Raw genomic sequence first — 9,790 nt, forward strand, 5'->3', positions numbered from 1 at the left:
TAAATTATAATCCAAGTAAAGAGCTCAGCAATGAGCAATGATTAAAGTTAAAGTAGTTACTGATTAGTTTATAAATATACTGCTGTGAGCGTCGGGGAGGGAGATCTGTGGATGGCACTGTAGGGGGATCTGTGGATGGCAGTGCCTTCCACAGATCCGCCTACAGTGCCATTCACAGATCCCCCCTCCCCTAAACAGTGCCATCCACAGATCTCCCCCCTAAACAGTGCCATCCACAGATCCCCCCTAAACAGTGCCATCCACAGATCCCCCCCTAAACAGTGGCACTGTTTAGGGGGGATCTGTGGATGGCACTGTTTAGGGGGGAGATCTGTGGATGGCACTGTTTAGGGGAGGGGGGATCTGTGGATGGCACTGTTTAGGGGGGATCTGTGGATGGCACTGTTTAGGGGAGGGGGGATCTGTGGATGGCACTGTTTAGGGGGGGATCTGTGGATGGCACTGTTTAGGGGGGGATCTGTGGATGGCACTGTTTAGAGGGGAGATCTGTGGATGGCACTGTTTAGGGGAGGGGGATCTGTGGATGGCACTGTTTAGGGGAGGAGGGATCTGTGGATGGCACTGTTTAGGGGGGAGATCTGTGGATGGCACTGTTTAGGGGAGGGGGATCTGTGGATGGCACTGTTTAGGGGGGATCTGTGGATGGCACTGTTTAGGGGGGGATCTGTGGATGTCTTTGTGATTAATTACTCTGCTTTAATTATGTTCAATTTGTAGCAATAAAAATACATCCTGCATATCAGATATTTACATTACAATTCATAACAGTAGCAAAATTAGTTATGACGTAGCAAGGAAAAAAAATTAATGGTTGGGGGTCACCACAACATGAGGAACTGTATTAAGGGGTCACGGCTTTAGAAAGGTTGAGAACCACTGCCTTAGGGTGTCTACTTTCCGAAATGAAACATGACAGGTGCTCAGAAAGTCAAAGTGCGTAAATTCACATTTTTGCACCATAGTTTGTAAACGCTATAACTTTTACCCAAACCAATAAATATAGAACAAGACATGTAGAACAATAAATTTAGAGAAAAATGTATATAGAAATGTACAATTTACAACAGAAAGTGAAAAAATAAAATAAAAATGTCAGCAGCAATGAAATACCACCAAATGAAAGCTCTATTAGTGAGAAGAAAAGGAGGTAAAATTCATTTGGGTGGAAAGTTGTATGACCGAGCAATAAATCGTGAAAGTAGTGTAGTGCAGAATTGTAAAAAGTGGTCTGGTCATTAAGGGGGTTTAAGCTAGGGGAGCTGAGGTGGTTAATGACAGCAATGAAATGCAGTGGAAAGGTTTTTTTGGGATTAAGTTAATTTTCATGGCAAAGAAGGACTATGCAATTCATCTGATCACTCTTCATAACATTCTGGAGTATATGCAAATTGCTATTATAAAAACTTAAGCAGCAACTTTTCCAATTTCCAATATTTATGTAATTCTCAAAATTTTTGGCCACGACTGTAGAGGATGTCTCAAGTAGTGATGTCCGGATCATGAACGAATCGTTCATTTGAATCGATTCAGTTCACTGAACCGGAAGAGTCGGTTCCTCTGACTAAGCTGATCCATGTGAAACAGCTCAGTCAGATTAGCATAGAGGCAGCAGCAGGCAGTGTAATAGGAGCCTACAGTGGAAGCTAGCCCCGCCCCTCCCCGCCCTCCAACCAATCAGAGGCACCCAGCACTGACTCACAGCACAGGGGGAGTCGTGCAGGGACTCAGAGAATTGTCTGAGTCTATTAGTTAAAAGAATCGAATGAGTCAGAGACTCATTTGATTCTTTGAGTTAAAAGAATCGTGTCACCGAGTCCCTGCCAGGCTTCCTGCTCTGCGGCTCCCTGTATCCCGACAAGTCCGTCCGGGGGCAGGGCATTAGTATAGCATGTAGCGGGCTGTGTGTGTACAGGGTGCATGCAGCAGTGTAGCATGTAGCAGAGCAGGAAGTCTGGTAGGGACTCGGTGACACGATTCTTTTAACTAATAAACTCTCAGACAATTATCTGAGTCCCTGCAATAACTATAGCCACTACATCACAGTCTGCTCCACTGCATTCACTGCAGCAGAGCTGTGTTTGCCAGGAGCGTGTCCCTCCTGACCTTCGGTTCACTTGAGAGCCAACTCAGCAAGTGAACCGAAGATTCGATGAGCTGAGCATGCGCATTGATCTTCAGTTCACTTGCTTCTGCCGGCTCAGGAAGTCAACCGAAGATCCGATTCATGAATCGGTTCTTTTGAGTGAACTGATTCAAATGAACCGATTCATGAAAAAGATCCGAACTTCCCATCTCTAGTCTCAAGAGGCTTCCAAGCCATGTGCTATCCTCAGGCAGTGATGACTGTGAATGAAGAAAATGGCTTCTATGTGCAGGGATGATGATGTCACTAAGATAAGGAAGCTGAAGTAGACCAAACTTGTAGTATAAATAGCTGGAATTGTATGTAAAACGGCCACTAGATGGAGCTGTTACACAATTAACAGAGAATGATACAGAAAACATATTAACTATGTATGAAAGTTATGCACAAATTAACAATAAACTTGCTGAAGGCATGACACTGAGCTTCTGGAAGACAACATACTGTTTGGCATTCCCAGTGTTTTTGACAAACTGCCATATCTGCACCCCCTAATAACTAAGGCTCCTCACGAACAGCATCTGTCTGAGCTGGTCTTCTCTGCACGTCCCAATTCGCCAACTTGGCAAACGTATGGAGTTTATTGCGACCAATGGTAAATCCCTCACAGCACTGTACAGCCCAGAAAGTTTTGTACGAACAAATAAGAAAATATAATTACAACCCACACCCGCCCTCCAACAGCTGATCAGCGGGGGTCTTGGTTGTTGGAACCCCACCAATCTCATATTGATGACCTATCCAGAGGAAAGGTCATCAATAGTAATTCCTGTATAACCCCTTTAATGATTTCTAAATGCCGGTAAAGGGAAAACGACCTATTGTTTAAATCATGTTTAATATATTTTTAAAAGAATTTTGGATTGTTTTTCATTTTCCATGTCAATATCTATATTTAAACAAAATCCATAAAATCGTGCAGTTTTGGCCGCTAAGCATAATAATTGGTGCCACTTCTTGGTCTGTACAGATCACTTTACTGCAGTTAACAAGTTCTAATCCTGCCTGTAATGATATCACCTCTGTGTACAGATAAGACAGGATCCACCATTCACAATAGGTGATTGTCAAATCTTATCTATTCTTTCCTTGTACAATGACCTCTGTACAGGTCACAGAGCATGCCTAGAAAATGCTCCCATAGAAGTCAATGAGGACTTCTCCTGACCATTGTGTGTATGCTACAAGAAAATTTAGACTAGAACCTTTAGAATCACAGGTGCATATCCATGAAGCAACCATGATTATAAAAAAGAAAATGGCTGCACACCATTATACATACAAACAGAAGAGCTAAGAAATGGGGATAATTCTAAATTAAAGTGGTACAATACCGAATGTAAATGAGTTAATGGAAGCTCTTAGCGCACATATTTGATCAAACGTGTGTCGGGCCCATCTACCAGGCTGGGTCCCTAACACTAATATACTGCCTCTTTTTGGACTTACCTAAGCCTACAATATTCAGGACACACGTTTGGGGCTTGGCTGTGCAGATGAGCGGTGATTTTCACGCATCACTTGTGCGTTGCGTGAAAATCGCAGCATGTTCTATATTCTGCATTTTTCATGCAACGCAGGCCCCATAAAAATGAATGGGTCTACGTGAAAATCGCAAGCAAATGCGGATTTTCACGCATGGTTGCTAGGAGATTATAGGGATGAAAGCAACCCCGGACCCCATTAAAGTGTATTCACTGTATAATTTTCCATTATAACATGGTTATAAGGGAAAATAATAGCATTCTTAATGCAGAATGCTTACTAAAATATGGAATGAGGGGTTAAAAATAAATAAAAAAATTAACTCATCTTATCCAAGCCGGCATCGTCTTCTTGCTTCTTCTCCTCAATCCACATTTTAGCAAGCATTCTGTATTAAGAATGCTATTATTTTCCATTATAACCATGTTATAAGGGAAAATAATAAAATTAATAGAACACCTAACCCAAACCCGAACTTCAGTGAAGAAGTCCGGGTTCGGGTCTGGGTACCCACATTCAGTTTTTTCTCACGCGCGTGCAAATCGCATTGCACTCGCGCGGAAAAAACTGAACATCGGAACGCAATCGCAGTCAACACTGACTGCAGTTGCGTGCCCACTGATGCGGTTTTCCCGCAATGCACACGCGACGCATCCAGAGAAAATTCGGGACGCCCGCTTGGAAGAGGCCTTATAGTTACCTATGTTAACTATTAAAAAGCGTTTAAAAAAAATGAAAAAATATTTAAAAAATTTTTTTTTTTAAAAAGATATAAAAATTCAAATCACATCCCTTTCCCGAAAATCTAATTAGGGATGAGCGAATCGACTTCGCATGCTTTATCCGAAGTCGATTCGCATAAAACTTTGTTTGAATACTGTACGGACCGACTACTAGATTGTATTATCTCCAATGAGCCGAAGTTATTACCAAGGTTTTTTATAGTAGAAATTAATTTCTGAAGTTATTACCCGAAGTCTCTAAAGACTTTCGCAAAGTAATAACTTCGACTCATTGGAGCCAATACATTCTAATACTGAGCAGTGTTCAAACGAAGTTTTATGCGAATCGAGTTCGGATGAAGCATCCACAGTTGATTTGCTCATTCCCAATCGAAATATATAAACAGTAAAAAATAAAAAATAAACATAATGGGCATGGCCGCATGTGAAAACACATGTAACAATATTTATCCCATATGGCAAACAGCGAAATGGAATGGCCAATTTGCCATTTTTTGGTCGCTTCACCTTCCACCAAAATTTTTATAAAAAGTGATCAAGAAGTCATACGCAACCAGGGGCGGATTGGCCATAGACCCTACAGGGAAATTTCCTGGTGGGCTGATGCCCAAAGGGCCACCCAAGCTATCCTGATGGCCGCAGGCCAGGTATATAATGATCTGATGCTCAACGGCCGCAGTTGCCCTCCTGAACTGAACTGTATTACCATCTTCATGACGGTGATACAGCTAAATACTGTGGAAAGGGCAGTAGAATTTTGTGCTGCACTGTGACATTTGATTCTGTTGGGGTGGTATTTTTTGCTTCACAATGGTATTGCAGGCCCTGTCTACTTCTGTTGTCCCTGCCTACTTGTGTTGCCCCATCTTCTATCAATTTAGTCCCGCCTACAACATGGGGCCACTTTTAGGCTTTTTTCCAGGGCCACTTTAAGTTCCCAATCCGAACCTGTACGCAACCCAAAATGGTATCAATAAAAAGTCCAGATTGCCCTGCAAAAAATGAGCCCTCACACAGCTCCGTACACATAAATATAACAAATTATGTTGGTCAGAATATAGCCATGCAATGAAAAAAATAAAATTTAAGTTTTATTTTTTCCCCCCGTATTAATATACAAGAAAAACTATACATATGTGGTATCGTTGTAATTGCATAGAAAAACAAAACCCATATCATTTTCCCCCGCTTCCCACTATATCATGCCACCATTTATGGTTGCATAAAATAAAGTAAATCTTGTCCTGCAAGAAACAAGCCCTCATACGGCTATGTGAATGGAAAAATAAAAAAGTTATGGCTGTGAGAAAGCTGGGAGTAACAAACGAAAGCGGAAAAAAATAAAAATCACCCTGTCATGAAGGGGTTAAACAGAACCAGGTAATTTTTGCTGACCTATATAAGAGCTGGATATGCTAGTGGGAGAGAAGATGAGCTCTGTGATATATAGGTTTATACGATTTGGCGCAGGATTTCTGAGTAAAGCCAGGGCTACATGGCGACCCTGTCACGGCCAGGGTTAGGAGAGTTCCTTTGGTCAAACCGGTGTCTGCTCTCTATGCATCGCTAATGATACTGCAAGACTCTCCCCTTGATAACTCTCTTGTCAGGTGGAGAGGAGATGTTGAAAGTCTAGAAGATACACATATTAAGGAAATTGGCGGTACATGGAGATCGACAGTGGTGAGCACTAGAGATCAATTGATTCAAATTAAGTGGCTTCATAGGATATACTATACCACTGAGAGACTATTCAAAATGGGTAACTTACCTGACCCGCAATGAACGCGATGTGGATATGAAAAGGGCTGCCTAATTCATATGATTTGGCAGTGTCCAGTCATCTATGGCTTCTGGGAAGAGATTCCTGCCTACATTAATGATAAACTGGGCTTTCCTAATGTCTGTACTCCACTGACGAGTTTGCTGGGGATAGCTAATGAGGTTGTTCCCAGCAAGTTTGGCAGGAAACTATACAGAATTCTGTTGTTCTACGCTAGGAAAACCATCCTCCTTAATTGGAAACCCCCTAAGAGTCCTACGGTGCAACAATGGATACAAATAATCAATACTGACCTTGAGTTGTATAAGTTTATATATGAGCGACGAGGGACCCCAGACCGTTTTATGAAAATCTGGGACTCCTGGATTGGAGCCCAAACGCTATTGCCTTAGGAGGTAGTGATATTTTGTCTCTGGCTGATGAAGGAGTGTATGAATGTGTGTATGCGGTACTTTCTATTATTCCAAGTCATATTCTATTTGGTGCTATTCACACTATTAATGTTACTATCTGCTGCTGACCTGGGTAAGGTCTAAAAGGAAACTGTTGTGATTAATCCCATGTTGATTATTGTACTGTGCTTATATGGGATATGCCTTTCAATGGAGTGAATGTAATGCTTTTTGTTAACCTTTAATAAAAAGATACTAATAGAAAAAAAACTGTCACGACCAGAATCAGAGTACCAGTGATCCCAAAGAAATTAACGGGATCACTGCAGCAGTCACAAGAAATCCAGCCTTGTTTAACCATATCAGTGTGTGGATGGGGTAAGCAGGATTTGCACAGCTTCTCTCCCTCTGAAAAAATTAAGTAAAAACAAACAAACAGCCTTTTCCCAAAATAAAGTAAATTTTTTTTTTGTCAAAAATAGGGAAAATAAGGAAAGTAGACATAGGTATTGCCACATCCGTAACAATCTTCTCTATAAAAATACCACATGACCTAACCCCTCAGGTAAACACCGTAAAAAAAAAAGTAAAAATGGTGTAAAAAATCCATTTTTTGTCACCTTATATCACAAAAAGTGTAATACCAAGCGATCATACACACCCCAAAATCATACCAATCAAACAGTCATCTCATCCCGCAAAAATTGAGACCCTACCTAGGACAATCACCCAAAAAATAAAAATAAATATGGCTCTCAGACTATGGAGACACTAAAACATGATTATTTTTTTTTGTTTAAAAAATGCTGTTATTGTGTAAAACTTAACTAAAAAAAAGTATAGATATTAGGTATCGCCACGTCCGTAAGAACCCGCTCTATAAAAATATCACATGAACTAATTCCTCAGGTGAACACCGTAAAAAAATAAAATTAAAAAGTGTGTCAAAAAAGCAATTTTTTTGTCACCTTGCATCATAAAAATACCAAGCGATCAAAAAGTCATATGCATCCTAAAATAGTACCAATGAAACCGACATCTCATACCAAAAAAAATGAACCCCTACATAAGACAGTCGCCAAAAAATAAAAACTATGGCTTTCAGAATATAGACACTATAGTCATATTTGGTATTGTCGCGTCTGTAACAACCTGCTCTATAAAAATACCACATGATCTAACCTGTCAGATGAACATTGTAAATATGAAAAATAAAAACTTTGCCAAAACTGTTGCCTTGCCTCACAAAAAGTGTAATATAGAGCAACCAAAAATCATATGTACCCTAAAATAGTACCAACAAAACTGCAAACTTATCCGGTAGTTTCCAAAATGTTGTAATTTTTTGGGAGTTTCTACTCTAGGGGGTGCATCACATCTTCAAATGTGACATGGCAACTTAAAATTATCCCAGTGAAATCTGCCTTCCAAAAACCATATGGCGTTCCTTTCCTTCTGCGCCCTGCCGTGTGCCCGTACAGCAGTTTACGACCACATATGGGGTGTTTCTGTAAACTACAGAATCAGGGTAATAAATATTGAGTTTTGTTTGGATGTTAACCCTTGCTCTGTTCGCTGAAAATTGATTCAAATAGAAAATCTGCCAAAAAAGTGAAATTCTGAAATGTAATCTACATTTTCCTTTAATTCTTGTGGAACACCTAAAGGGTTAGCAAAGTTTGCAAAATTTTTGAATGCCTTGAGGGGTGTTGTTTCTAAAATGTGGTGATTTATGGGTGGTTTCTAATATGTAAGCCCCAGAAAGTGACTTCATAACTGAACTGGTCCTGAAAAAATTGGGTTTTGTATTTTTTTAAAAAAATTTTAAGATTTGCTTCTAAACTTCTAACGTCCCAAAAAAATGATCCAAACATGAAGTAGACATATGGGGAATGTAAAGCAATATATAAATCAAAAATAAAAGCAGGCACTCACCAGCTGGCAGGTCTAAGAATAGTAGCTTTATATATTGTTGCATAAAATTTACAATAAAATATACGAATGAAATATTCACATAAAATGTTCACATAAAATTTAACATAAATTGCACTGGGGACAATAGATCGTTGTGTATCTTCCTTATATTAGCTAACTGGTTGAATGATAGGCTCTAGGTCAAATCCTTATTATCATGTGTAAAAAATCATGTGTATAAAATCATGTGTAGAAAATCAAGAGTAAATATCCTCCCGTGAAAATCTGTGAAAAATAAAATACAATAGTAATGGTATCCTGTGGAGAATAAATGTGACACAAAATATATAAATATAAATATAATAATATTTGGTGAAAGAGTGTTCCAGTAAGGTTTTGAGATGGCCTAGTAGCAATTCCTCAATTGAGGTATTAGTTCAGTAGCAATTCCTCTATGCGCCAGAAAGTAAGGGTTTAGGTAAAGAGTAGTCGGGCTTTAAAACTGGGGCGTCCCCCTAGTTCTTCAAACCCTCTTACCTTACCCTTGAATGTGAATTCTCATAGGCGCTAGGGCTCTCGGTTCTCCCGGAATGATGTGGGATCCAACGCTGCAGGAGTTACCTCTCGCCGATCTCGGCGTTCCACGAGGCTACCTCCTTGCGTGTCAACAGTCAGGAAGTAACTTCCAAAGTTCTCGTGGTCTCGCGTAGTCTCGCGATAGCTTGATCCAGCTAGGTTTAGACTGGAATATCAATACAGGCTATATGGTAGTCTTCCGATTGTTATTATGGTCGAATTCAGATGGGTAGTTATTACTCAGATGGGTAGTTATTACTATATTTCTTTATGTGGGATGAATAGGTGAATCATCCAAAAAGCAGAGCACCTTAACCACAGTAACAAACACAGGTGAGCCACGATATATATATATACGAATGTAAAGCAATAACTATTTTGGGAGGTATTACTATCTATTATACAAGTAGAGAAATTGAAATTTGGAAATTGGCAAATTTTTGGTAAATTTGGTGTTTTTTTATAAATAAAAATGAAATATTTTGACTCAATTTTGCCACTGTCATGAAGTACAATATGTGACGAGAAAACAATCTCAGAATTGCCTGGATAAGTAAAAGTGTTTTAAAGTTATTACCACATAAAATGAAATTAGGCCACATGCACACGACCGTATGTGTTTTGCAGATCCGCAAAAAAAAACTGATGACATCCGTATGCCATCTGTTTTTTTTTTTTGTGTGGATCCATTGTAACAATGCCTAAAACAGACAAGAATAGGACATGTTATATT

The sequence above is a fragment of the Bufo bufo genome, chromosome 2, assembly GCF_905171765.1.
Source record: "Bufo bufo chromosome 2, aBufBuf1.1, whole genome shotgun sequence".
NCBI classification, from domain to species: domain Eukaryota; kingdom Metazoa; phylum Chordata; class Amphibia; order Anura; family Bufonidae; genus Bufo; species Bufo bufo.